Raw genomic sequence first — 27,329 nt, forward strand, 5'->3', positions numbered from 1 at the left:
TTGGAGATAAGTTAAAAAAAAAACAAAGATATATTTAATTAATTGACATAACATACATAGAATTGACTTACAAACAAAGTTCTATGAAATGCATAATTAATTTGTTGAAGGACAGAAGACAAGCCTAGTGAGAGAAAGCACTCCAGGCATGGGGTAAGAAGTTTTTCCCTCTCCCACTAAACTGCAATCAGCACTGTACTAAGGTGAATGTCATGTAAAAGAAGAATGCACTGAAGTTGAGAGTCAAGATGTTAACATTTTTAAAGTTACTTTAAGAAATCAGAATTTGCATAGATTGGAGATTGCTACAAGTTATAAGGCCCAACTCAAAGAGTAAATAATAGAGAACATAATTGGCATAGAGCAGAAGTGACAATAATTTTGTAGAGAACAGTTTAATGACTGTTGCCGAATTCTCATAATGTCTTTCCTACAGGTACATGGACATTGCAAACTCTCAATTGTTCTGCAAAGATAGTATGGCTTAAACTTAGTAATTAACAAATAATTACAAAACATATATCAAGAAATTTTGACCTGTGCCAATGTGTTTGAGTCTCTTTTCCACTTTATCTTCTATTAGTTTCAGTGTATCTGGTTTTATGTGGGGGTCCTTTATCCACTTGGACTTGAGGTTTGTACAAGGAGATAAGAATGGATCGATTTCCTTCTTCTACTTGTTGAACCAGCACCATTTATTGAAAATGTTGTCTTTTTTCTGCTGGATGGTTTTAGCTCCTTTGTCAAAGATCAAGTGACCATAGGTGTGTAGGTTCATTTTTGGCTCGTCAATTCTATTCCATTGTTCTTCTTGCCTACCTCTGTACCAATACCATGCAGTTTTTATCACTATTGTTCTATAATACAGCTTGAGGTTAGGGATGGTGATTCCCCCTGATGTTCTTTATTATTGATAATAGTTTTTGCTATCCTGGGTTTTTTGTCATTCCAATTGAATTTGAGAATTGCTCTTTTTAACTCTGTGAAGAATTTGTTTGGAATTTTGATGGGGATTGCATTGAATCTGTAGATTGATTTTTGGCAAGATGGCCATTTTTACTACATTAATTGTGCAAATATACGAGCATGGGGGATCTTTCCATCTTCTGAGATCTTCAATTTCTTTCTTCACAGACTTGAAGTTCTTGTCATACAGATCTTTCACTTGCTTGGTTAGATTCATACGAAGGTATTTTATATTATTTGTGACTATTGTGAAGTGTGTCATTTCCCTAGATTCTTTCTCAGCCTGTTTGTCCTTTGAGTAAAGGAAGGGTACTGATTTGTTTGAGTTGAATTTATATCCAGTCAGTTTGCTGAAGTTGTTTCTCAGGAGTAGGAGTTCCTTGGTGGAAGTTTTGAGGTCACTTAATTATACTATCATATCATCTGCAAATAGTGATATTTTGACTTCTTTCTTTCCAATTTGTACCCCTTTGACCTTCTTTTGTTGTCTAACTGCTCTGGCTAACACTTTCAGTACTATATTGAATAGGTAGAGAGACAGTTGGCAGCCTTGTCTAGTCCCTGATTTTAGTGGAATTGTCTCAAGTTTCTCTCCATTTAGTTTGTTGTTGGCTATTGGTTTGCTGTATATTGCTTTTACTATGCTTAGGTATGGATCTTGAATTTCTGGTATTTCCAAGACTTTTAGCATGAAGGGGTGTTCAATTTTTTCAAATGTTTTCTCAGCATCTAGTGAGATAATTATGTGGCTTTTTTTTTCCTTTGAGTTTGTTTATATAGTGGATTAAGTTGATGGATTTCTGAATACCCAACCATCTCTGCATTCCTGGGATAAAGCTTACTTAATCATGATGGATGATTGTTTTGATGTGTTCTTGGATTTGGTTTGTGAGAATTTTATTGAGTATTTTTGCATTGATATTGTTAAGGGAGATTGGTCTAAAGTTCTCTTTTTTTGTTGTATCTTTGTGTGGTTTAGGTGTAAGTGTAATTATAGTTTCACAGGATGAATTTAGTAGTGTTCCTTCTGTTTCTATTTTGTGGAATAATTTGAAGAGCATTGGTATTAGATCTTCTTGGAAGGTCAGATAGAAGTTTCATTAAAACCATCTGGTCCTGGGCTTTAGTTTGGTGGGGAGACTTTCAATGACTGCTTCTATTTCTTTAGAGGTTATGTGATTGTTTAGGTGGTTTATCTGATCTTGATTTAACTTTGGTGCTTGGTATCTGTCTAGAAAGTTTTACACTTCATCCAGATTTTCTAGTTTTGTTGAATATAGGCTTTTGTAGTGGGATCTGATGATTTTTTTAATTTCCTCTGTTTATGTTGTTATGTCTCCCTTTTCACTTCTGATTTTATTTATTTGGATACTGTCTCTGCCTCTGGTTAGTCTAGCTAAGGGTTTATCTATCTTGTTGATTTTTTCAAAGAACCAGCTCCTGGTTTTGTTGATATTTTGTATAGTTCTTTCTGTTTCTACTTGGTTGATTTCAGCCCTAAGTTTGATTATTTCCTGACATCTACTCCTTTTGGGTGTATTTGCTTCTTTTTGTTCTAAAGCTTTCAGATGTGTTGTCAAGTTGTTAGTGCATGCTCTCTCCAGTTTCTTTTTGTAGGCACTTAGAGCTATGAGGTTTCCTGTTACAACTACTTTCATTGTGCCCCATAAGTTTTGGTATGATGTGTGTTCAATTTCATTAAATTCTAAAATGACTTTAATTTCCTTCTTTATTTCTTCCTTGACCAAGTTATCACTGAGAAGAGAGTTGTTCAGTTTCCATGTCTATATGGGTTTTTTGTTGTTTTTGTTGTTATTGAAGAACAACTTTAGTACATTGTGATCTGATAGAATGCAAGGGATTATTTCAATCTTCTTATATCTGTCAAGGCCTGTTTTGTGGCCAATTATATGGTCAATTTTGGAGAAAGTACAATGAGGTGCTGAGAAGAATGTATATTCTTTTGTTTTAGGACAAAATCTTCTATAGATATCTGTTAAATCCATCTGGTACATAACTTTTCTTAATTTTATTGTGTCTCTGTTTAGTTTCCATTCCCATGATCTTATAATGCTGAGAGATGGATGTTGAAGTCTCCCACTATTATTTTGTGAGGTGCAATATGTGCTTTGAGCTTTAGTAAAGTTACTTATATGAATGTGGGTGCAGTTGAATTTGGAGTGTAGATATTCATAATTGAGATTTCATCTTGGTAGATTTTTCCTTTGATGACTATGAAGTGTCCTTCCTTATCTTTTTGATAATGTTTGATTGAAAGTCAATTTTGTTTGATATTAGAAAGGCTACTCCAGCTTGTTTCTTGGGACCATTTGCTTGGAAAATTGTTTTCTAGCCTTTTACTCTGAGGTAGTATCTGTGTTTGTCACTAAGGTGCTTTCCTGTATGCTGCAAAATTCGGAGTCCTCTATACATATCCAGTTTGTTAGTCTATGTCTTTTTTACCAGAGAATTGAGTCCATTGATGTTAAAAGATATTAAGGAAAAGTGGATGTTGCTTCCAGTTATTTTTGTTATTAAAGGTAGAATTAGGTTTGTGTGACTATCTTCTTTTGGGACTGCTGGAAGATTATTATCTTGCCTTTTCTAGGATGTAGTTTCCCTCCTTGTGTTGGAGTTTCCCATTTATTATCCTTTGTAATACTGTGTTTGTAGAAAGATATTGTGCAAATTTGGTTTTGTCATGGAATATCTTGGTTTCTCCATCCATAGTAATTAATAGTTTTGCTGGGTATAGTAGCCTGGGCTGTCATTTGTGTTCTCTTAGGGTCTTTATGACATCTACCCAGCATATTTGTTCTGTCCAGCTGTGAACAGGACCTGGGGAGATCACTTGAAAGAGAGAATGGGGTAAAACAGGCAACGCAAAGAATGACGATTTGTCTATAGTCTGATCAAATCATAATTTTTATTTTTTCAAACAGGTGTTATAAACACATAAAGGCAGGATGTGGGGAAGGGGATGATGCAGGAGTGTAGGTGTCCAGGGGGAGAACAGATTTCTTCCAGAACAGGGTATCAGCTGGGTGAAGGTTCAGGGAACTAGTCACTATGACTCTGTCTATGAATCACTTGTCCTTATCTAAGTTTGTACTATCCAGCAAGTCTACCTATCCACAAGATCTATGACTATCCAGGATTGTAAATTTACACCAAATATACTTGTTTGCAAGGTCTTATCGCCATCTGTTCAGTGTTTTTCCACAGAGACCAAAACTTTGTGCTAACAGGCTGACTTAGGCCTATGGCTGATTTTTGTCCTTCAGTGTATAAGCAAGGCTGCCTCTGACACATATTCTGGGTTTCATAGTCTCTGTTGAGAAATCTGGTGTAATTCTGGTAGGTCTGCCTTTATACATTACTTGACCTTTTTCCCTTAGTGCTTCTTATATTCTTTCTTTGTTTTGTGCATTTGGTATTTTGATTATTATGTAATGAGAGAAATTTCTGGTCTAGTCTTTTTGTAGTTCTGTAGGCTTCTTGAATGTTCATGGGCATCTTTTTCTTTAAGTTAGGGAAGTTTTGTTTCTATGATTTTGTTGAAGATATTTACTGTCCCTTTAAGATGGGAATATTCACTCTCTTCCATACTTTTTATCCTTGGGTTTGGTCTTCTCCTTGTGTCCTGGATTTCCTGGATTTGGGGTGTTAGTAGATTTTTGAATTTTGCATTTTCTTTGGCAGTTGTGTCAGTGTTTTCCATGGTATTTTCTGCATATAAGATTCTTCTATCTCTTGTATTCTGTTGGTGAAGCTTGCATCTATGACTCTTGATCTTTTTACTAGATTTTCTATCTCCAGGGTAGTCTCACTTTATGATTCCTTTATTGTTTCTACTTCCATTTTTAGATCACAGATGGTTTTCTTTAATTCCTTCACCTGTTTGGTTGTGTTTTCCTGTAATTCTTTAAGGAATTTTTGTGTTTCCTCATTAAGTGCTTCTACCTGTTTAACTGTGTTCTCCTGTATTTCTTTAAAGGAGTTATTTATGTCTTTCTTAAAGTCCTGTATTATCATCATGTGAAGTGATTTTAAATCTGAATCCTGTTTTTCTGGTGTGATGGGGAATCCAGGACTTGCTATTATGTGACAATTTGGTTGTAATAATGCCAAGTAACCTTGGTTTCTATTGCTTACATTCTTGTACTTGACTTTCACCATCTTGTTATCTCTAGTGCTACCTGCACTTACTGTCTCTGACTGAAGCTTATCTTTCCTGTTACCTTGGTTGTTTCAAAGCAACTCAGAGTCCAGCTCTCTCTGTGGTCCAGTGATCCTGGGTGTCAGAATTCCTGGGAGTCAGGCTGCCTCTGAGATCCTGTACTCCTAGGATCCTGGGTTTGTTTGAGTTCCTGGGATTCCAACTTTCACTATGATCCTGGGGTTATTAGAGCTGGGAGTCCAACTTCCTCTATGATGTTGGGTGTGTTAGAATTCCTGGGAATATAGCTTCCTCTGGGTATTGTCAGTTTGTTTGCAGAGGTAACTCCAAAAGTCTGCTCAGTGCACTGGCTCAGAATGGAAAGAATCCATGACAATGGGTCAGTGTATGGTGTCTTCAGGAGAGCAGACCAACTAGGAGTCAACTGCTCTGGGTGAAGTGGATCCTCAACTGCTCTGAGTGAAGCAGATCATTTAGGATGGGTCTGAATATCTCAGGAACAAACCAGCTATGAGTGTGACCCAGCAAGAAGGGTCAGGAGGAGCATATTTCCTCTATCTCAATTATATACATTCAAAATCAACATATTATAGAAACTATTTCAATATATGTACATAGTCAATTTTATAAAATATGCATTCCAAAAAATTCTTCAAATTCTTTGCCTCTATCTTTTCTGAATAATTATTCTTAGCTGGGCAGTGGTGGAGCACTTCTTCAATCCCAGCACTCAGGAGACTGAAGCAGGTGGATCTCTATGAATTTGAGGCCAACCTGGTAAACAAAGCAAACTCCAGGACAGCAAATGCTACTCAGAGAAAACATTTTTCTAAATAAGTAAGTAAGTAAGTAAGTAAGTAAGTAAATAAATAAATAAATAAATACTTTATTTCCTTCTCTTTTGCTTGAATCATGAGCATGTTATATGAATTTCTTCCTCATTGCCTTCAGTGTTGTCTTGTGGCACTCAGAATATTTTTCATTATTGCATTACCTTTCCAAATTATTTTTTCTCATCATGCATGTACATCATTGAATGATTTTGTAATGGTTTTATGAACAAAGAAAAAAACTTATACCATTGAATTTTTCTTTTCTCAGAATAAAACCATAACCACAGTTTCCATTAACAGAAGTTTCTTTACAGACTGCTTGCTAATACCTCATTTTTCATTGTTTTCAGGATTGATTGTTCTTATTATCTTTCAGACCTTTTTCTATAAAACATCGAGTTGGGAATCTAGTTTTTTACCATGAAATATTTTTTCTATACATCTATCATACTTGGATTCATAATTATTTAAATTTATTTGTAGCTAAGTAGGTTGGGGAATGAAAAAAATCAATGTTCAAATAAAAATCATCATGCCCATTATTAATAAGACGCTGAATCTCCCCAAACACATATGTTTATGATCATATTATCTGTAGGATTTTGTGCCTGTGATTAAGGCATTGCTTTACTTGAACTACATTTTACTTACCTTTAGACAATAAAACATCCATGCAGTTTTACTTAAAAGTGACCCTTCCATTTACTTACTGAGGAGTTACTGACAGTGGCTAGTTGCTAAGGAGAAAAATAATTCTTTTTTGAGGATGCACACAGTGGAAGTTGTCACACACTCCAGTTCATGACCCATACCTCTGCATGTCTGGGAGGTTCTAAATGGACTTAGTGGTATATTAACAACAACAGCCAAAAGGACACGAGGTTGGGAAGATGCCATGATGAAAGCCAAATGAGAGGAGCTGAAGTTGAAAATGAGGTATACCATGTCATAGTATGCATCTATGAGGTTCCCACAAATAAATACAAAATTTCAAGGAACTGACAGCAGGTAGAGTATTTACCAGGAATGTTTGAGAAAGAAATCTATTGAGAAACCTAGGATATGAACACATGTGCTTTTGTTTTTAATTAATGCTACCTAGGAATTAAATTTCCTGTTTTTATTGCTTTCAGATGACTCCAATTCTTGAAAATAATCATGAATTATAGAAACACACAAATGGGAAAGCAGGATGCATACATAATAGAAACAGAGGAGAAAGGAAGCAGGCAAAGACAATATTTAATCTCCTACAAAGTAATAAGTGTATTCTATGAAATTGTTACATTCCTACTTTAAAGATTTAAAATCATTTTGAAAGGAATCAATGAAAAATGATCTACAGAAGTTTCTAACTGTTAAGGTTAACATTATATGATTTGTCTACATAGTACAGCAGACAATCCATGAAGGAGCACGCATGTCAGCATCAGAAATAAATATTAAAAACAAATCAATACACTAATGCAGACCACAAGATTTCTACTAGTCAACAACACATTAGGGAACAAAACAAAAAAATAATACATATTTGAATCACAGATATCAGGGGAGACTATGAGGTGTGCCTCCAATGCAGTGTTGCTATGGATTTTACAGTTCAATCTATTCAGTTGGTGTTCAAAGAAATTTTTGTGACTTGAAATCCATCATCTGTTCTATTTGTTCCTCTCTCCCCACCTCTCCATTTTGTGTGAAACTCTTGAGAAGTACTGATGCATGGTAAGTAATGGAGCAGAACCTGAGTGTGCTGTAAAAGGGAACAAATCAGAAAGAACATTGCTGGAGGTCAGTGCCCGAAGTGTTCATTATTTCTAGATCTTTGGGGTAAGTAGTCAGGCAGAATGGCTTGCCTCATAGAGTACCGAGTGAACCTTTCTAAGATGGACAAGTAAAAGAATATTTGCAATAGAAGTCCTAATATTATACCATTTGCCATGTTTCATTTATATGAACGTAGAAAAAGATATAGTAGTAAATGAATACAGCTATTAGGATAACCCTTTAATATATTATGACATTTCTTGTTATACATGGATGGAAAATAAATTAGAAATATTTTTGCAATATAATATAATAAATATAATATAATATAATATAATATAATAGACTTTTCACCTCAGAATCATCAGCTTGAATTAAAGCTTGTCTGATAACCAAATAAGTGTTCAATACATGTTAATTTGTAGTGTGTTTATAGTTCTTGAGACATTTAGTTAAGTGGGTTAGTTCTCTGTCAGATAACATATATCCATTATACATTTAAAAAAATAAAATTTAACGATTAAATTTTCTCCTTGTTGTCAGTCTTGATTTTGTTAACTTTGAACTTCAGGTGACTTAGAAGCTCCCTTTATGTATTTCTCATGTCTCATATTATTGAATTTGAAAAATGACTCTTTGAAAATCACTATAAGTTAACCACTGACTCTGCCAGTCACTTTAGGAAAATAGAGTATTTATGTACAGGGTGAATTGTATGAAGGATATTATAGCCTTAAAAAAAAAAAATAGGTAGTATGCCAGGTTCTATAAGACAGTTGTTTTCTTGATCTTAGGTTACATATCCACATTTACTGCCTACAACTGAGTCCACAGAACTCTGGTTAAGCAGGAAATCCCTATACTATCTAGCTTATAAAGTCCAACAGTCATACTAGAATTTGGAGTCATTTGCATTCTTGATGATGGTGATTTTAACTGGTGTGAAATGGGGCATTAAAGTAGTTTTATTCTATATTTCTCTGACTGTTGAACACTTTTTAAACTGTTTAGTGTCCATTTGTGTGTTTTTGGTTTTGTTTTGTTGTTGTTTTTGTTGTTGTCTTGAAATCTTTCTGTTCAATCACATAAGCTATGTTAGTTTAACCAGGTCTTTGTAAAGAAATATCCTGTGAGATGTATCGCTGAAAAAAACTTCTTCCACCCTGTGGTATTGTAGAAAGTATTTCACTTCAATCACAGGCTTCTACCCCACCCTTGAGTATTCAGTTCCTGAATAAAAGACACACTGATAATCTTCATATTTATAATAAGCCTTGATCACCACTAAAACTGGGCAGATATCTATCCTTTAAGGTATTGTGTCTATTTACTTGCCAATAATCCCACTATATGATTTGTCATGATTTGTTGGGACTGCCTTTACCTCCAATTAGCCAGCCCTCACAATTATTATTTTAAGATTCTTACCCCCCCTATGTCCTCTCTCTCAGCCTTCCTTTCCTCCTCATGATTCACCTCTAACTCCAAGCTAGGGAACCCTCAACTCTGTCTAATTCTCTTCTGCCCATCTATTGGCTGTCAGCATCTTTATTTACAATCAAGTATAACATGGGGGAGGGGGTAAGGCCATAGAGTGTCATGTCATCTGAGTACATCACTTGCATAAGTACATAGAGGCAACCAGGCCTTCTGGGCCAATATTTAGTACTACATATACAAGCAGCATCAGACCAACTCACTACACTGTGACTGGCCCTCATGTCTGTGATAGCTTCCTTGGATATATAAGCTTTTTTTTCTTTTATGGGTTGCATCTGTTAATTGTTAGTCTCACTTCTCATGTTACAGGAGACCTAATCAGAAGTCTGTACCTGTACCTATAAGTTATCATATGGCATAATTTATCCAGGTCAGATACAATGTATTGAGTCTTATGTTAAGGGCCTTGATCCACTTAGAGGTGTGCTTTATTTTGGGTGAGGAGTAAGGGTCTCTTTTCAATTTTCTGCAGAGAACTGTACATTTTAACCAGCACCAAATGCTGTCTTAATGTCACTGGAGCGCCGGACTGGTGCAGTGAGTCCACCACCACCATTGCCTGGCTCAATTGCTTCTTTTATGTTACGAATTGTTTTTATCTATTATGGGTCTTTTGTTTTTCCATATGAACTTTGAATTGTTTGTACAATTTATGTGAAGAATTGCCTGAAGATTTTAATGAGGATTTAAACAAGTCTGTAGATTGCTTGGTAGAATATCTACACACCCATGTGATTATGGGCAGCACTAATTGAACTTGGGGATTGCTAATATTAAAATAAAAATTAAGTAATATAAATACCTCAAGGGGATGCAATGAGAGTTACTAGGGAAAGATGAATGGTAGAATGGTTCCTAGATAAGATTAATATGCATTGTGTAAGTATGAACAACTATCAATATACACTTTCATTCAACTGTTAATTGTCCTGGGAATGCATTCAGGTGGTTCAGTATATGTTACAACAGACTCTGTCAGAAGAGGATAGAAAGTCATTTATAATCTGCTTCTGCTGTGACAAAACAGATGAGGTTTTTATCGGGTAATAAAAAGATATCAGGCATGGGGCTGCCCAGAGCATCATACCTGCATTCACTGGTGCTGCCAAGGCTGTGGGCTGGGTTACCCCAGAGTTGAACGGTTGGCTCACTGGCATGGCCTTCCATGTTCCTACCCACAATGTATCTGCTATCGATCTACATGCTGCTTGGAGAAACCTTCCAAGAACGATGACATCAAGAAGGTGGTGAAGCAGGCAACTGAGGGCCCACTTAAAGGGCATCCTAGTCTGCACTGAGGACCAGTTTGTCTCCTGCAACTTCAACAGCATCTCCGAATCTATCTTTGATGCTGGGGCTGGCGTTGTTCTCAAGGACAACTTTGTAAAGCTCATTTCCTGATATGAAAATGACTACGACTACAGTAACAGGGTCGTGGACCTCATGGTCTACATGGCCTCCAAAGAGTAAGAAACCCTGGACCACACACCCAATCAAGGACACTGAGAGCAAGAGAGAAGCCCTCCATTGCTGAGGAGTCCCTGTCCCAACTAGGTCCCCAACACTGAACATCTCCCTCATAATTTCCATCCCAGACCCCCATAATAACAGAAGGGGCCTAAGGAGAGCCCTCCCTACTTTCTTGAATACCATCAACAAAAGTTCTCTGCACCCCTACCCCCAAAAAAGTCATCAAGCAAGTTTCTACAGTGGCCATAGGAGAAATCTACAGTCCCTGGGGTGGGTGACAAGGCATATGGCAAGATTTGGGAAAGGGAAAGCTAGGTTGTGCAGTCTATGTTTCACCACAGTCAGTGATGAACTTGTTTATTGTTTGAGAAATTAGGCTTTTGGATGTTAAGTTAGTGCTATTAGGCAGTAGCACATGGGCAGCGGTCAGGAATGGAATTTGTAGTCTTTCTATACATCTTGGATATGTAACTGATTTTTCTTCTATTAAAGTTTCTGTCTGGATGATATAGGCATTAAATCTCACTTAAGACTGACACAGAGCAACAGAATCTTAAGGATTCCACCTTCATCCCTAGGACTCTGTGGTGTAGACATACGTGACTCAAAAAAGTCATCCTTGGTAAGCATTTACCTGAGTAAACGGTGGCATCCATTGCACCACTTTGCTCCCTTCCCACCAATCACTTCAAAACCCTTTCCTCAGTAATCTTTGTTCCTTCTATACCTCTTTCACTTCTACACTTTTCATCTTCAAAACTTTCCATCTATACATTTTTCCTTTACTTGATCTTTCCCTCAGCATGGATTTGTGGTCTTTGGAGATAGGAGTAAGAGTAGGGATCCAGCGATGAAAGTTGAACATCTTCTAGTCCTTAAACAATTCAGTCTACTAGGGCTGACTTTACAGCATGGCACTAGCTCATAAGGTATATAGAGGTGATTAAAGCCTCAGTAATTTCTCAGTGTTTTCTGTGAACCAGTCTCTGTGACAGAGAAATTATCTCCGTTACAGTGCTTGAGTTTAAGGAACAAGAAAGACTACCAACACATTGGAATTTTAAGTTCTATAATAATTAAGCCGAAGGTTCTCAAAAGAGAAAAAGTTATTTGTTGTGCTTTAAAAGGATACAATGGGGAGATGATGTCTGAACTAATTTTAAAGGAGAAATCAAGAGAGAGAGGAAAGGAGTTTTGGGTTTGAGGATATCTCAGCACAGTATGGAACTATAATAGGGTCAGACCAGAGAGGTAGAAGAAATAAAATAATACTGATTTCATGGAACAACCCTGAAATTAGACTTGAATAATAGAAACATTTTTCTATAAAAGGAAGGCACTATACAAAGAAACAAACATTTGTTTAATGAGGAAGAGTTTAGAGTTTAGGCTTTTTAGGTATAGGCACAGACACTCTGAGATTATGGCTGGTGAGAAATTTCTTTTGTTAAATGGAGGAAATAATTGTTTCTAGTTTTCTCACCTTATTTCTGAAGAGGAAAGATTAAGGAGAGAGGGAAGTCTGGGAAGACTTAATGGCTAAATACAATAAATATAATGAAGTTTGGAGTTGAAAGGTCATCTGTCGAGGTGAGGAAGTGTGCTTGGGATGGAACATAGTGAGCTGTCAGTGAAAGACACTCTAACTAGGAATTTGTCTTCTCTGAGATACTAAGTAGGGTGTTCAAAGGTACAAACCTTGGTGAATTTTATGGTGTGCATGTGAATCCCCTCCATGTTTTTATCTGCTTGAACATGGTCCTAATATTGGGGCACTAGTTTGGAAGGTTGTAGAGAGTTTCAAATGTAAAATCTTAAAATAAACAAACTTTGAAGTTTTATATCCTGGTCTCATCTTTTATCAATTCTGGTTTTTTTACTGCAGGTATAATGGGACCAGTATCTCCAGTCTAGGTATAATGATATCAGGACATCCTGTCATGACACACTGTAATGTACTATAAGTTCAAGTAAACATTAATACTCTTAAAACTATGAAGTCAGTGAATCATACTATATATTAATGTATTAATTACCTAACTCATCACTGTGATAAAATATATTGCTAAAGAAACTCAAGGAGAAGGCCTGATAATGGGACCAACTTGGAAATGTAATGATAAAGCTTGCTGACATCTTAGTATGTCAAGAAACAGACAGATTAGACAAGAACCCAAGCAGGGATACCACATGTGATGCTGCCTCTCAAATGCTTAACATCTACTATGTAATTTCCATAACCTCCTGAAGATGACAACCATCAATTCTGTAAGGGAAAACACTTTCAAACCATAAAGCATTCATCAAACAAAATTTTTTTTAAAAGCTTCATCAGTAATTAAGTCATATGCAAATCAAAGAGCTACTTGTTCAGTATCTCAGATCATGCATGTGACTCAATAACTTTTATGTATTCTCTGTTTATATCATTTTAATTTTTAAGGTTTTCAAACTCCTGAGTTTCAACTTCCTTACACAACACATATGAATGAGAGCACAATGTATTTGTCTTTCTGGGACTTGCTTATTTTGCTTAATAAAATGTCCTCAGAGTTCACAATGGAATGACGAATACCATCGTATCCTCTTCATTCTACAGATAATATTTCATTGTGAATATTATTTATTAAAAATTATCTTTACTTATTCATCTGATATCCACTATGTTTGATTTCAAAGCCTGGCTATTATAATGAATATTATTACATCCAGATGTCTTCTTCCTTGAGAGGGGATACTTTTGACATCAACCCCTATGCAGTCAGGCTTTTCCCTCAGGGAACCCAGAGAGATGTTTTTAACTTTTATTGGTATTCCCTTGCAGTGCTTAGCCTCGCAGCCTAAGCAAGAATTTAGGTCGCCTGTCAGAGGGGGTTCTGGGTGGCCCCTCTCTGCCTGGTCTAGAGGCAGAAGTACCCGCTTTTAGGTTGGGTGGAGATGGGCTTTGGGAACACCCTGGATAAAGTAACAACCTCATCTTGAATCTCGTGGTCCTTCCTCCATAGCTAACTTATGATAATGTATCGGAATAGGTTTTGCTACCAAATTATTTATCTGTTGTTTCACAGAGGTGAGGTCCAGGGACCAGAAGAAATGAGCAAAAAGAACTCAATTAATGGTCCCAAGATGAGAGGAGGTAGGGTTGACAACCCTGGAGAGGTTAAGAACCTTGTACCAGCACTCATCTTTCTCTTTCTCTCTCTGACTTCTTGTACTTCTAAACATATGGCCATCTAGAAGATGTTGGGCACGATAATAAATGAAGAAAATATTCATAAAATGGTTAGAAATTTCAGGATAAGCAATTTTGAGTACCTATTATCTTTTGGGGACTTTAAAATCACTGACTCCATGCAGTGAATAAGTGTGGCAAAAGTAATTAGTAAAATGGGAGCAGCAATTAAGAATAGGAATTAGAAGAAATAAATCAAAGAATACTGGTATACCTCTAAGTGGGTTCACATTAATTTTCATAACAATGGGTGCTGACTGGATAAAAATGGCTTACTGTGGCTTTGTTAACATCTCTCTAGAAGAAAATCATCAGGAAATAAAAACTCTTTCTTTTTTTTGAAAGTCCATTTTAGTCAACAGAGATGTGTCAACATTTTCACTTTCTTTTATTTTTTCTTATATATAAAAAATCATGCCTTCTGTAAGATAATAGCTATCTTAACTAGAGTTTCTATTGCTGGGACAAAACAACTTGATCAAAAAGCAAGTTGGAAAGGACAGGGTTTATTTGGCTTACACTTCCACACTCACACATAGCAGGAGCCTGGAGACAGGAGCTGAAACAGAGGCCATGTGAGGGTGCTGCTTACTGGCCTGCTCCTCATGGATGGCTTGCTCTGCCTACTTTATTTTTTCTATAGATTTTTTTATTGCATATTTTACTTATTGCCTACATTTTTATGGAGCTCAGATCCACAGAGTGGTAGCATGGACTACAATGGCTGGACCCTCCACCATCAGTCATTAATTAAGGAAATACCCTACATCTGAATCTTACGGAAGCATTTTCTAAGTTTATATTCTCTCCTTCCAAATAACTCTAGCTTGTGTCAAGTTGACATAAAAATAACCAGCACAACTTTGTCAGGGGAACTATTGGAATCATGGATTGCTGGATCTTTCTCTTGTTTTTTTCCTGGAGTACTTTAAGCACACTTTTAAATACAGAGTTCTGTATTAGGGGTGAAGTCAATGTATCATACTGTGAGTGATAGTTCCGTTTCTGTAAAACACACTTGCTGCTTTAAGGAGAGTTGATATTTATTTTAAAGTTAGTTAAAGATAAAAACCATTTTACTTGTAAGTTCCTGCTTTTCTCATCCATCAATCTGAAGCTTCATAACATTGTACTTGGGTCAATTATAATTTTAATTTTTATGATTTTTGGAAATTATTTTATATTTGCTTAAAATCTTTAAATAGCCCAGGATGTTCTATAGTACTTTCTACCTGTTTTTCTAATATTAATAGGTTGTGTTATCATAGCACTGTCATAAATAAGGAAGCAGCATTGGTATAATTTGCTGAAGTATAGACTCCTTCAAGGCTCTAATGCTGTTAACATACCTTATGTTCATTCTAGAATGTTGCAATGCATGTAGAATTGAGACATCTGGAAGAAGTAAAATCAGAATCTGTCAGTTTGGAAATTATTATAACTAGCCTTCAAAAAATTACATAATAGATGTGTTTAGAAGAAGTGGATTAATTAAATTAAACCCTGTTTTCTTCAAGTGAAAACATAGAGATAGTGTCTATAATAATGTTCTTTGTATGAACTCTTCATGTTTAGCTTCTGGAAGAGATTTCCAACAATGACTTAGTATTCAGAATGAATTTCACATACCAAGAAATTGACCCAACCTGCGGGTCCTAGTTATTCGTGGGGGCGAGGAGGACCACAACCTGAAAAAAGAACGGGCGAGGGAGGGAAAGGACTCAAGGAAGCAATTGCTTGTCAAGAGTCGTGTATTCAAACGCAAAGCACTTTTTTATAGTATGCTTTACAAGGGGAGGGGGTAAGAGGGGCCAGGAGATGGAAAAGTACAGAATCTTCATGGCCTGTGCCCTGAAACATTTCACGGTCTATACGGTACACTGCCTTGAATTATGATCTACCTGCTATTCTTCAGAAGATATGGTACACTGCTTTGACTTATAGTCTCCCTGCTTTCCTCAGAAGATACTGTACACTGCTTGCCAAGCAGGATCTTGTGGTTGCCAAGCTGCAGGGGACATTGTGCAGGTGGGGAAAGGTAGGGAGTGAGGATAAGGGCGAGGGTCCTGGCTTCTGGCATCTCCCCCTTCTCTGTTTAGTTAGAGAAGGTGTCTTATGATCAATCCCAACCATGTGAATTTTGAATTTGGAAGTCTAATTATGGGGGTCTTAGACAAGTTCACAACCCCAAACATTGATGTGAGACGAGTCAAATCAATGGTCGAAGGCTTTAGGCTGTCAACGATGGGCAACATCAAGGGACCTCGAAGTGGGTGAGGAGGGTGAGAGCCCTGTCTTAGGCCATGTAGGATGCACCCACTCCCAGCACCACACACTCCTTTTCGGCTGCATTGGGTGGGCCCCTGGGAAGTGGACCTACAATAATCCTGTCATTGGGCTAATTCATAGCCATTCTAGTCCCTTGTAAATGTTCAGGTTACCAGCCATTTGTCAGTTTGGGGTGTAATATTGTCATAAAGGAAGGCTCCCCATTGTTAGCGGGCCACATCAAGGGCGGCCTTGGTTTAGGAAAAAGCCAATTTTTATTCGGGTGATCAAGAGGCCAGGCTCCCTAATGAGAAAAATGAGGGCAAAGCCAGGCATACCAGGAACCCTTCTGGAGGGTGTGGAAGTCTAGACGTAGACCGTAGGGGGACATAGGGGAGCTCGCAGCTGTGTGTCAGTCTCCTGCGGAGTCACTTCTGGATCCTCTTCAATTTTCAGCTGATGGTAATGTACTTGGACCGTTTTCTTGATGGCAGAATCAACCTGGTTTTTAACAAAACTTGTGAGATGGTAAAAGGCCTAGGGGCCAAACGAGAGAAGCAAAAGAATGCCAACAAAGGGTCCTAATATGCTAGGCAACAGGGTGGTGAGCCAAGGAGAGGTAGAGAACCAGTTTTGATACCATGACTCTTGTTGTTCTCTCGCTCTTTTTCTTTCTTCTAAACTCCTTTGACCTTATCCAGGCTATTTTGGACAAGGCCTGTCTTATCGGAGTAAAAGCAACACTCTTCTCTGAGGGCCACACAGAGACCCCCTTCCTTAAGGAAGACAAGGTCAAGTCCTCTCTTGTTTTGTAACACTACCTCAGAAAGTGAAGCCACAGAGTCCTTAAGGTCTTGTACTCCTTCCCTCAAATTATTTAAATCTTTATCAATCAGGGATTGGAGATGAGCATAATGATTATTGGAAGTCACCAAGGAATCTATACCCGTGCCTGCACCAATAGCACTAATTCCTAGTATGACAGACAATGTGAGGGCAGTCAGGGGTTCTCTTTTGATTCTTAGAGAAGATCCTTGATCTATAATATTGAGGAAGGACTCAGGATCATGTATAAAAAAATGTGAGAGAATGGTAACAATTACACAATAATCTTTAAAATGTAAAAAACTGGGATTAAATACATAAAGGGTCAAACCAGAAGCACAGGCAAAATATGTACCATTAGGTGCCAGAGTATATAAAAAGGTATCATTGAGGATCATTGTTTGGTTACACACCGGAATCAAGTCCCTAGTGGGGAGCATGAAGGGTTCCAAAAGACAAAGGCCTATTCCTCAAATGGAGCTAAGTTTAAGACCTCCTTCAGGTGAATGAGTCCCAAGGAGTCTGTTACCATCATTGATAAAAGTGGGAGGGGAGAGGACAGCTATCCCCTCATAGAAGGGAGTAGTAGGTGAAAAACAAATCCAGCATTGTTGATAATTAGGTTCGCTGGTATTATGGATAGCCTCGAGAGAAGCATTTACCAAGGAAATAATAAGATCAGCAGAACTAAGAGGGACTTTGGGAACAGTGGGCTGAAACATAGTGGCCAAGGGCGTCAAGGTAAAGGATGAAGACGAAGCACAAGGGACGGCAACCATAGGTTTGGAGGCTGATTTGAGAGGATTTGAGGGGTGTTGTAGAACAGGATTGGAGCCCACAGCAGCAATATTTTTGTTGGGGATGGTCTTAAGAAGTTTTATTGTAAAGGTAAGCCCTGGGTCTGAGCAGCCATATGACCAAGTAGTGCACTCTCTCAGACACAAGCCCCATATAAATCCTCCAGCCGTCCAGTCTTTATCCTTCCCTCTCTCAGTAAGGGAAATGAGGAGCGGGGAACACCAATTACTTTGACATTGGGATTTTAGAGGATCAGCCGTGGACACACCTAATTTCTCCTGTAAGTATTTGGGAAGGAATTTCCTCCTTAGGGTAATATAATCCCAGGAGGAGTGGGGCCTCCAATATGCACCTCCCGTGGTCTTACAGCCCCACAATGCACCAAAAAAGTCAGAAGCATGGCAGCACTTGTAGCCCTGGGAATGATCTCTGTGAGTAGGGCCAGGGCATACATAAAGGCCAGATGGATCATAGGCCAAGGAGGTTCTTTTGCTATAAGAATTACAGTCGGCAAGATGGCCATCATAATTGGGATTTGGAGCATCGACAGGCTTATCCTGGGGCCAAAAATGAGAGGGGGTTCCCCAATCGGCACTGGCTCCCAGGGCGAGGGCACAAAGACCCACCTCTAGAGAGGGCCATGAAAGCTGGGTTCCAAGTGAAGAGCTGGAATTAACAATATCTCCTGCCTGATTTATTACAACCCAAGTAAAATTATAAATCTGATATGAGGGGTGTTGGATCTTAATACTCACAGTAAGATGAATCTGGAACATGAGTAGGAGGAGCAAGGCAATTGGATGCATTTTTCTAAAAGGAAGCACAGTTAAGAACCATTCTCAGGGGGTGTCCCTGGGGTAGGATTAGCCAATTTCACCAGTCTTTCTGGTAACTATCTGGCATTTTGTTCTTTGGAATCATATATGCATGTGTGTCCTTTCTACCAGATAAGGACTGGGTCGGGAGCATTCCATTTGTGTGTCAATGGATCTTTCCAAAAGGCTTTAGAATAGGAGTCTGCTGTAGTAGGATGCCAAATCTATCTGTTGCAGACTTTCCTTTCTCATCAAGGGTCAAAAAATTGAGAATGAATAATGCATGAATTAATAAGGTCTTATGATTCCCCTTATTGGGGTATAAAATACCCCCTGAGTGTTGTAATGTTAAGAGCATATTCTTAAAGGTCTGATGTGACCTTTCTACAATGCCCTGTCCTTGGGGATTAAATGGAATACCAGTGACATGTTTAATGTTAAGCTGGGCACAAAACTGTTTAAAGGATGTGCTGGTATATCCACAGCCATTATCAGTCTTAAGTATCTTAGGTATGGACATAAAGGCAAGGCAAGAGATCACATGATTAATAACATTTTTGGTAGCTTCACCAGATTGGAGTGGGGCACAGAGGAACCCGCTGAAGGTATCAATAGAAACATGTATATATTTAAGTTTGCCAAAAGGGCCAAAGTGAGTAACATCCATTTGCCAGATTTCTCCTGGGGTGAGGCCACGAGGGCTCACTCCCAGATGTAGCTCAGGTAGGAGTGTGAAACACCCCTGACACTGGTGCACTATCTGGCGTGCCTGTTCCCTGGTAATAGAAAACATCTGTCAGAGGGTCTGGGTGTTTAGATGATGTAGTTGGTGGGCCTTTTGTGCCTGTTGTATAGGATCAGAGGGTAGGGTCAGGGTCGCCAGGCTGGATGGAGATCCTCGGGTGGCCCTGTCAAGGAGATCATTTCCCTTGCTCAGGGGTCCAGGAAGACCAGAATGGGCATGTATGTGACCCACAAAGAATGGGTGGGACCTAGTTAAAATAATCTCTTGGAGCTCAGAAAAAAGGGGGGAGGCATTGGTAGACGGCCGTATAAAGGGAACAGTCTCTAACAAAGGGACTGATTGACCCACATATGCACTATCAGTAAACAAATTAAAAGCACAATCTGGAAGAGTCTTAAAGACTTGAATAACAGCAATCAATTCTACCAACTGTGCTGAGGAAAATTTGGTCTGAAATCTAGAAACCTGTCCGCCTATATTAAAGGCTATGACCTCAGAGGAGGATCTATCTATAAAAATCGATGGTGCTTGAGGAATGGGGGAGTTCTTAGTCATTTTAGGGAAGACTACTGCCTGATGTTCAAGGAACTGTATGAGTTTGTCAGAAGGATAATGGTTATCTATATTTCCCTGAAATGAAATACAATTAACGGACGATTCGTCCAAGGTCTGGAGTAGCCATCGGACTTGGGGAGCATCATAAGGAACGCTGACAAGGTCAGGGTCTTTACCAAAGAGTTTCAAGGAAGTTTCTCTTCCCATCCTTATCATCTGTGCCACTAAGGAGGGATAGACAGGAAAAATCTTAAGAGGGGAGGCAGGCAAGTGAAGCCTATACAAAGGTTTAGTCTACCACAACAATCCCGTGGGGGCAAACACAGTGGGAAGAACCAATAGCCATAAGGGGGAGGTGGGAGAATACTAAGTAATAGTCTGTTGTTGAATGGCTTTCTCCACGAGTTTAAGGGCGGAGGAGGCCTCAGGGGTTAAAACTCGATGGAAGGAGGGATCAGAGTCTCCTCGGAGAATATCAAATAGAGGCTTAAGCTCCCCAGTTGTTAGCTTTAGATAGGGGTGTAATCAATTTATGTCTCCCAAAAGGCGTTGAAAATCATTGAGTGTTTGTAAGGAATCTTTTCTGAGCTCAAACTTTTGAGAGAGGACCTTAGAGGTGTGAAGCTCAAAGCCCAAGAATAAGTGTGGGGGTTGAAGCTGGACCTTCTCAGGGGCAATCTGTAATTCGAGATGATGAAAGTCAGTTACCAACTCCTGACCAATTCTGAGCAGGGTGGTCTCCTCAGGGCCTGCCAAAAGGATATCATCCATATAGTGAATGATGTATAATTTATGGTATCTAAGATGGAAGGGGTCGATGGCCTGGGCCACAAACTTTTGGTAAAGTGTGGGACTATTGGCCATGCCTTGAGGCAGGACCCTCCATTGAAATCTCGGAGATGGCCCAATGCAATTAACAATAGGGAGGCTAAAGGCAAAGCGCTTACTATCCTCTGGGTGTAGGTGAATACAGAAAAAACAATCTTTCAAGTCAATAACCATCTTGTTGTAACCCTTAGGTATTACTACGGGGGAGGAGAGGCCGGGCTGGATGGCTCCCATTTGGACCATATTCTTATTAATTTCTCTGAGGTCCTGGAGCAATCTTCATCTACCTCCTTTCTTTTGTGTCACAAAAATGGGTGTATTCCAAGGGGAGGTGGAGGGTTCCGTGTGGCCAGCATCTAATTGTTCCTGCACTAACTGCATGGCCGCTGAAAGTTTATGTTGGGGGAGGGGCCATTGGTCGAGCCAGACAGGGGAATCTGACTTCCAGGTGATTTTATCTGCCTGGCATGCAGGGGGAGCAATGGCCCTTAAGAAAAACTTGAGTCATAGCCTAGTCCTGAGCATGAGGTCTTTGATGTAACAGCAATTGGGGTGGGGATTCCTTGGTTATGTCTGCCCAAGCCTTGTCCAGGGATAAACCCTTGGTCTAGCATTTGGTGGGTGACATTCGCAGAGGGACTGAACATAAAGACCCCTATTTGACTTAATATATCTCAACCCCATAAGTTTATAGGGAGGCTTGATACAATGAAGGGTCTAACATGTCCAGTATTACCCTCAGAATCCTCCCAAGTTAGCAATTGGGAGCTTTGAAGGGTGTTAGTGGACTGGCCAATGCCTTGATGGTGAGTTAAAGAAGGCTGACTGAGCTAAGAGGAGGGCCAGGAGGCCTATGAGATAACTGTGGAGTCTGCTCCTGAATCAAGGATGCCCTCAAAAGTTTTGCCATTGAGTTTAAATTTAGCTGTGGGCGTTCTTGTGAGAGTTTTTGGACCCAATAAACATCAGAAGACCCTGGGGTGGAGGCACCCCGGGATGGGCCCAAGAAGAGTGTTGATGTATCCAATGGAACAGGGAGGGCCTGTGCAAGGCGCTGTTCCTGGCGAATGTGAAGGGGCCCACTGGAGCTAGTGGCCAACACTTTAATCTCTCCAGAGTAGTCGTTATCAACGATTGAAGGGAAGGTGGAAATGCCTTGAAGTGTGGCAGACACTCTGCCCAAGATAAGATAATAAGTCTGGGACGGGGGTGGGGGGAAGCAAAGACACCAGTAGGGATTATCTGAACTCCTCCTCAGTTTCTAATATTGCACTGGAGGAGGCACAGAGGTCTAATCCTCCGCTCCCTGGGGTAACCCTATGGAGGGTTGAGGCTGGTTTGGGAGCTGTTGTTGGAGGGTTTGGTGTGGCCCTGCCTGGCTGTTCCCCGAGGCCGGCAGGAAGGACAATGACTGAGGTGCCCGGGACTGGCCCCACATCCCGTTTCCCGAAAGGGGAGGGAAGAGGATGACCAGAATATCAGTTTTGGAGAGGCAGGCATTAGCCCAGTGTCTGCCTTGCTTGAAACGAGGGCAAGGGGTCATTGGAGGTGAACGCTCTCCCTTCAGTTGAAGGGGGGGCTGAGCCACGTGTCTACCCTGAGGGCATTGTTTAGCAAAATGACCCAGTTGACCACATTTGAAACAGTTGGTTTTGGTTGCCCCACCACCAGTGGCCGCTCCCACAGCCAGATTGATGGTTTGTGAGACTTTTTGAGCAAAGGGATCCACATCCTTACAAATACGAATCATCTCATCTAAATCTTTATTTTTATATTTTCCTCGAAGGGCAGCCCTACAGGCAGAGTTAGCATTCTCATAAGCAAGCTGTTGGAGAAGCTTATTCTCTCCCTGGCCAGGTCCCAAAGACCTCTCAGCCGCCTCCAGGAGGCGAGCAACAAACTCTGAAAACTCTTCTTGATTGCCTTGAGTAATCTTAGTCAGGGGAGAAAGAACAGAACCTTTCATGGGAATGACTCTCCAAGCACTCATGGCTGCCGAGGAAGAGTGAGCCAAAAGGCCCAAAGAAAATTTTTGTTGTATTTGGTTAGAGGCATATTTTCCTCGACCTGGAAGCTTATCAAGCGTCCATTTGTTAGAGGGCGAGTGTGTGCTTGAGAGATTGGCTTGTGCCTGAGACCAGTAGTGATCAGCCCAATCTGCCTGCCAAGAAAGTAACTATCCTGAGTCAGAATGGACCGGGCTACAGTGAGCCATTCATTAGGAGTTAAATACCTGCCCATGCTGAGACTCTCAAGAAGGGAAAGAGTAAAGGGAGCTTTAGGGCCATAATTCCTAATGGCAAAATTCAGCTTTTCAAGATGTTTAAAACAGAGTTTTTTGAAAACTGTGGGATCACTTGTAGAATCATCCTGATCGCTTTCATTTTCAATGTCTGAATTGGGCTTGTTCTCAGAGGAATCAGCCTCAGTCTTGGACTGGAGGTGGGGTGTCCGGGAAGGCTTGTGGGAGGGACAAGAAGAGGAAGCAGGCACAAGATGAGAAGGTGAGGGTACGTCGGACGCAGAGGAGGGGGAGCTGCGCCAAGCACCAGACCAAGTGGCAGGGGGAAGCAGTGGAGTCTGTCAAGACTCGAAGTCAGAAACTGCAGCTGCAGGTGTCTGTGAAGTGGGAGCCTGGGATCGGGTTACAGGAAAGGCTAAGTGCAGGAGTCTTGTGAAGGAACAGAGGAAGAACAAAGGAATGAGAGACGCGAGATTTGTTTTTGAAGGCGGAGAATGTCTGTCAGTTCACAAACCTGAGAAGAGAGGAGGTCCTGCATATCAGAGAGAGTTAGGCAAAGTGGCAGGGAAAGTTGGAAAGGCAAGCCTGGAAAGTGGAGTAGTAGGTGCCGTAAGGGAAGGCCAGTCAGGGCTGTATTTTTCAATGATGACAGCATCACCGGATTCCAGAGGCTCTGGTTCGGAGAGAGTAGCCAGGGGAGTCTGCCGAGAGAGCGGCAGAGGAAAAGAAAAATGACGCTTAGTAGCAGGGCGGGGGAAGTAGGTTTTTGCAGCACAGGGTTGCAAAAGTGAGTGGAGGAGGTAGTTTGTGGGTCAAAATCTGCTGAAGAATTATAAGGTGGAGGCTGAGAGACCAGTGGAGAGGAATCAGGAGAAGATAAATCTGGATAGAGGTGAGGCAGATCAGAAGGAGGGGGACCTGTTCAGGGGGGATGTCTATAAGAGTAAAAGAAATGGAAGCCTGAGACGGAGGCCTAGAGGGCTGATGAGAAGGGCAGGTAGAATTAGGCCGAGTTGTCGTTTCCCTGTATCCTTGTCTGCATCTTCAATAATATCTCTAATAATGACCCAAAAGGAAAAGATTGTGGCGGTAACAGTTGCATCGCCTTCAGCTTTAATTTTCTCATTTAATTCACGACCTACTTTCTGCCACTTCTTGCGATAGATGGTAGGACCATCAATCATAAACCAAGGGCACTTCTCATCAACAAAGACCAAAAAACTTATAAGATCCTTTTTCTTAACCATTATTCCTCTCTCTCTGAGTGCATGCTTGAGGTCCTTTATGAAGGAAGCCTCCTTAGACAAATAATGGCCCATTCTTTATGGGACAGAATGAAAATGAAACTTATCCGAGGACGACTGGTCATGGGCGATGATCGCTGTCTCACTTAATCTTGATGTCATGGCCACTTCTCAATGAGGGTCCGTCCGTAGGGTTCCGTGCCTCAAGCCTCACATCTGGGTGCCTCTTGACCCGACCTGCAGGTCCTAGTTATTCGTGGGGGCGAAGAGGACCACAACCTGAAAAAAGAACGAGCGAGGGAGGGAAAGGACTCAAGGAAGCAATTGCTTGTCAAGAGTCGTGTATTCAAACGCAAAGCACTTTTTTTATAGTATACTTTACAAGGGGAGGGAGTAAGAGGGGCCAGGTGGTGGAAAAGTACAGAATCTTCATGGCCTGTGCCCTGAAACATTTCACGGTCTATACGGTACACTGCCTTGAATTATGATCTACCTGCTATTCTTCAGAAGATATGGTACACTGCTTTGAGTTATAGTCTCCCTGCTTTCCTCAGAAGATACTGTACACTGCTTGCCAAGCAGGATCTTGTGGTTGCCAAGCTGCAGTTGACATTGTGCAGGTAGGGAAAGGTAGGGGGTGAGGAAAAGGGTGAGGTTCCTGGCTTCTTGCAAGAAATTAGTTTTATTTCTTATTGTTCAGTATGCTATTTTAGTAAATTATAAGATTTTATTTCAAACAGGACAATTGATACAGTTCCTAAATATTTCTAGATTATAGTTCTAAAGTAAATCAAGTACTTGAAATTAATTTCTGATTTTGATTTTTGGTTATCTTATTTCATCACCTTAAAAGTAAATGAAGCACTGGATATGGCTTAGAGACTTTAAATGCATATTACAAAAATGTGAACACCCAAGAATCCCTGTGGAAAGCTAAGCAGGGTGGCACATATTGTAATTAGAGTGTTGAGAAGGTTAGATCCAGATAGGAGAATTCTCATTTTTCTAAGCATACAGAGGATCCCCTGAGTTCAATGAGATATTATTTCTCAAAAAGTAATATATAGAGTGAGGAAAAGACTCCTGAGTTTGACTTCTGATCTGTACCAGTGCATGCATGGGCAAGCACAACACACATGCATATACAACACACTAGTGCTGAAAATAAATTAAAAAAAATGAACAAAGCAAGCAAGCAAGAAAATATGCTTTGATATTTAAAATGTTGTCTAAAATTCTAGGATTTCCTTAACTCTCTTTTCAAACTCAAAATACACCTCATCATAAAGAGCTCAAATAGTCTGGTCTTTGTTTCTAAATATCAATACATCTTTTGTCAGAATCTGTTAACAACTCTAAGCTTTATGGTGATTATGTTGTAAATGAGGCTGGTTTTTTCATATATTTTTGTATACTTTGCTGTCTCTTTGTTGCAAATTAGGAATTATTATGATATAATGCCTTTAAATTAGAGGTAAGTTACCTCATTTTATCAGAGTTACCTTAAAGTCATCATGTGTGATCTGGAGAACCACTTGCTGGTGGTAACAACTCCATGCTTATTGAACTTGGAATCATTTCATATGTCTCCCTGAGGTGCAATACTGTGACTAAAGGATCTGCACTAGAACATGGAAAGGACTTCATTGTGGCTGAATGTAGAAACCAAATCCCTTATTGAATCAGATCAACATTTATATGATAATGATCACACAGCAAATGAAGGAAACTTCTTCTTCATTATCTGTAGTATTAGCATTCTTCTAAAACTTTATTGAAATATGAAGATGCAAATTATGATTGGGAATATGTACTAAAACTTTTAACATACCCAAAAATATAAACTATATTTGCTTACAAGTGAAAGAAATTATTTTAACATAACTACTGATATCAAAGAAACCAGTTTCTTTGTTATGGCTGCTCATTTTTGTGTGTGTATGTGTGTGTGTGTGTGTGTGTGTGTGTTTTATAGGGTGTTTTATATACATTTCATATGTTGTCACCTTACCCCATCCCCCACCCACCCAGGAACCCCCTATCCCATTACCCATCCTCATGCTTCTCTGCAGATGTAACCCCTACCTACCCCCCACTTCCACCTCCCCACCCTCAAATTCCCACCCCCTGGGGTGTCCAGCCTTCATGAGGTCAAGGATCTCTTCTTCCACCTATGCCCAGCAAGGCCCTCTGCATTACTTATAAAGCTGAAGCCATGGATCCCTCCCTAAGTGCTCTCAGGCTGGTGGTTTAGACCCTGGTAGCTCTGGTTGGTTGGTATTGTTGCTCTCCTCATGGGACCACAAACACTTTCAGCTCCAACAGTCTTCACACTAACTCCTCCATTGGGAACCCCATGATCAGTTCAATGGCTAGCTATGAGCAGCAGCCTCTGAATATGTCAAACTCTTGCAGACCCCTGAGAAGACATCTATATCAGGCTTTTATCAGCATGCACTTCCTGACTTCCACATCAGCATCTATCTTTGGTGACCGCACATGGGACAGATACTTAGGTGGAATGGTCTTCAGACAGCCCCTTCTTCAGTTTCTGTCCCTCACTTTGTCTTCATATTTGCTCCCTTGAGTATTTTCTTACTCCTTCTAAGAAGGACCGAAGCACCCTCACTTGGTCTTCCTTCTTCATGAGCTTCATGTTGCCTGTGAGTTGAATCTTGGGCATTTCAAGGTTCTGGGCTAATATCCAATAATCAGTGAGTAAATACCATGTGTGTTCTTTTGTGATTGGCATACCTCACTCAGGATTATATTTTCTAGTTCCATTCATTCACCTAGCAATTTCTCGAATTCATTGTATTTAATAGCAGAGTAATACTCCATTGTGTAGATGTACCACAATTTTTGTATCCATTCCTCAGTTGAAGGACATCTGGGCTCTTTCCAGCTCCTGGCTATCATAAATGAGGCTGCTATGAAAATAGTTGAGCATATGTCCTTGTTATACGTTTTAGCATCTTCTGGGTATATGCCTAAGAGTGGTATAGCTGGATCCTCAGGTAATGCTATGTCCAATTTTCTGAGGAACAGCCAGACTGATTTCCAA

This window comes from Grammomys surdaster, unplaced genomic scaffold (assembly GCF_004785775.1).
Source record: "Grammomys surdaster isolate TR1022 unplaced genomic scaffold, NIH_TR_1.0 63, whole genome shotgun sequence".
In the NCBI taxonomy this organism is placed as follows: domain Eukaryota; kingdom Metazoa; phylum Chordata; class Mammalia; order Rodentia; family Muridae; genus Grammomys; species Grammomys surdaster.